Here is a 3,860-nt window from a genome sequence, read left to right on the forward strand (position 1 = left end):
GGCAACCAGAGTAACAATATAACAACCAGAAGGACAATGTGGCAACCTGAATGGCAACATGACAACCAGAATGGCAATATGGCAACCAAAAAGAAAATATGACGATCAGAATTACAATGACATGAATGACAATGTGGCAACCAGAATGGCAATATGGCAATCATAATTATGACAATAATTTGGCAACAAAGATGACATGACAACCGGAATAACGAAATGGCACCCAGAATGATATGACAACCATAATTACATGACAACCATAATTACATGGCAATTAGAATGACATGACAATATGGCAACCATAATGACAATGTGACAACCAAAATGACAGAATGGCTACCAGAATGACAATATACGTCATTTTCTGAAGTTTTCATTGGCTAGGATTTGTCGCTGTTTGCTTAACAGTCTAATCCATTCTCCATGGTGTCCAGTTCTTAGTTTTTCACACATGAAGCATTTATTATCATTTCGGGTGCTATGCGTTGTACATTTCAGTACGTTAACCATTAGCCGACGGGCATGGCATGTACGTACATGCCATGCCCACTGTGAGTTTACTTGTTTAATTGTTTTTACACACAGATGGCTACACTTGTACTAAGTCACCATGAGCAGTTACGAGTACTGCCCTGTCTCGCACGTTCATCCTTTTTCGTTGATTTCGAAAATATTTTACGTTATCTATTTTGCTGTCCTAATGTTTATAACATTATATTAATTCTAATGTTTACATAAAATAACACATCTCCTTCTTCTTCTTTGTTTGGATTTCTGGCTATCAACCAGCGGCTGTGGCAGTTATTAGGCCAATGGTCCTAGTTATTCTATCACATCTAAGATAAGGTCATAAAGTATTTGTCTCCCTTACAAAGTGATTACTTTAAGTACTTATTTCTCATTATCTGATAGAATTTTGATACTGTAATTCCTTCATTTTTTTAACCTAAATAGTTTTTTTTAGTGCTGTCTGTGGTTAAAATATTTCGGGCATACCGTTATCATGTGGTTTATGTAAGATGGTGGCACTTGGGGACACTGTGGGGGGAATGTTTTTTCTCTTCTAGGAATGCGGTGGGTCAATTCGGGTGGCAGTGACCCTGAGCCTGGCCACAACACTCCTCCCTTCTGTTTTTCCTGTTGGGCGGTTCCCACAGTTCAATCTTTTTGCTTAGATTTTATGTGTGAGTTGGAGGCTGGTCACTCGCTCTTTGCCACAGGAGATGTATTTTTTGCTTTAGAAGATCACAAAACACCTGAGATCTGTACGACCTATGCTATGGTCCAGATCATCAAGTTGACCCGCTAATTTTATCGGCCTGCTCATTGCACATGGATACCAAGAGTGGCCTGGTACCCATATTAGTTTTGATTGATTTAATTGGCACCATGTAGCATTACTATGATATTACCCCGTATTTTCATTTTGGTGGTTTTCATAATGATTTAATGGCTTTAAGGGAACTTAATGAAATCAGAAAAAATACTATTCTCCGTGGGTCCGTCGATAGTGCGAAATCAATGCTTTTATCAATGGAACAAAGTTCGCAAGAAAGATCGCTGTATGATTCGCAGTCTGAACGTTAGTTCCCTTCAGTCGAACATACACCCGCACACACACTCGCCTGTCTTGGAGTCGTTCCGTATATATATTAAAAAAGAGGGAGATGTTTAACAAGGATCTCTCTGAACCTCTGGCGTACCATCCACCTCCGCGCCATGGCCTTAGCTGTGGAACCCGGGTTCCATGATGGAAAATTGGGGGTTTCCCATGGCCATGTATTTTTGACTGAACCAGGGTATCGATTGGTAGAGAAATCTATACCGACTTGCTCTCGACGAGGTCGTGGAGTCTCGTGGCAAAAGGGCCTAATGCCACTATGCCCGATTAGGGTGGCGCGGGTCTCGACCCCTTTGCGGCATAGCTTAGGATAACTGGCCGCGTCTGACTCGGCGGGGAGGTACTCTCCTGACTCCACTCAATACGCTCGATTCGATGCACTCAGGGCTCCAAGACCACACGCAAACAGGCATTCTGCACAGTCATGCCCAACCTTTCAAACTTGTTCTCGATGCCGAACCATACCGATTGACCCATAATCTACTTTAAACTAATCAGGGGCTTTATATACCAGTAGCAAGAGACTGTCTACAGCTCCCCATTTTTACCAGCATGCACTTTAAATAATTAGTGCTTTTTTGCATTTAATTCCTTTAACTGACCAATGTGGTCTTTCCAATTTAGTCATACTATCAAATGTAACCTAAAATTAGCAGAATTTTTTGAATAGGTTATTGGGTGGTTGTCTAAGTTAGCCTGATGTTCGGCTTCCTCCTACGTGAAAAAATTACTCCAGACTCTTTTCTATGGAAAACTTAAAACCGCACTGGAGGCCTCCATTATTAATCATATCCAGTGCCAATTGGATGCGATTTGCTGAGAATTCTGCATTATTGCTGGAATGCCCATAACGGCACAAGCATCAGCGTAACAGTGAGTATTTAAGATTCCGAGAGGAGCTGGTAAGATGTCCATTGATCATACATAGAATAATGTTGGTGACAAGACACTTCCTTGTGGACCCGTTTGCCTGACAAAATGTCCGAAAAGTGGACATTGTCGAAAATAATTTGAACAGCAAGTTTCTCTGTCAGAAATGAATTTTTGAATAAAACAAGCATTTCCACGAATCCAAATAGCATAAAGTTTTCTGAGTAGGCCATATCGCCATGTCATGTCGTCGCTTTTTTCTATATCTAACAATACTGAAATCAAAAATCTTTTTTGCAATGGCCTCTTGAATATGACTGTTCCACTTTACTGCTGATCGCGAGTTTGGCTCCCTTGCTGAAGCATTACTGGAATTTACAAAATGCAATAGCCTACTGTTAACAATTCGTTCATGACCTTGCATAGTCAACTTAGTCAACGGCAATTGGGCGGTAGGAGATGGCAAGTCGGTACGCCCCTCCGTTCAATATGGAATATGTGGGGCAAAGTGCCATGAGTTTGGAAGTGTGACTTTTCCAAATATATCATTGTCCACTTCTAGCACTTAATCATGTCATCATGATTAGATGCTTCATATCCTCATATCGAATTCTCATCGGAGGCCTGGGGATGTTCCTCTTATAGGCTTTAGGCTCGGACAAGCTCGATCACATTGTAAGATCTTTATTGTAATCAAGTCATCTCCTGTGGAAAAGTGATTGGTTGTCGCTCAGCCTCTTCCTTTTGGTCAGGAAGGTGGATTGGTAATTAGCTGAGCTGCTTGTATGAGAGAACTGCCTGGCAAGTGCATTAATCAATGTCTCTAGGCGAATCGAAATTGTTACCCTCTTCTTATGATTTTATTGAAGTTTTTGATAGATTTTTTTGCTTATTGATTTATTGATATGGACAAAACCTCTGATATATTTGGTGTTTGCTGTTACTTGGTAGAGACAAAGCTCTGCCAGGAGTCTCTTTTTTGCTTGTCTTATTTATTCCTACAGACCCTAGCTCTTGCTAGTTTGTATTGCAAAAGTCTCATTAGTGATGTTTAATTTTGAAAGCCTGTAGGCCTTATTGCGTCGGCAACAGCGCCCTGGCGCATCTGGTGTCCACCATGAACTCTATGCTTAAACCTATCTGTCGAAGTTTTAGGAATGATAGCACTGCTGCATCAAAACAAATTTAAATAATTTTTATTTTATCATCAATGGTTTCTCAACAAGTCCGGCTTGACGCTCTTTTTGAAGGCGACCAGTCGTTTTTTTTACGTTAAGTTTGGGTGCTGAATGCGTTCTCACTATGCCGCATGAATATTCAATAAATGGGAAAGGTGACGCTTCCAGGGGAACTCGCCCAATGGGGGCCC

Source organism: Penaeus monodon, unplaced genomic scaffold (assembly GCF_015228065.2).
Source record: "Penaeus monodon isolate SGIC_2016 unplaced genomic scaffold, NSTDA_Pmon_1 PmonScaffold_1470, whole genome shotgun sequence".
Taxonomy (NCBI): domain Eukaryota; kingdom Metazoa; phylum Arthropoda; class Malacostraca; order Decapoda; family Penaeidae; genus Penaeus; species Penaeus monodon.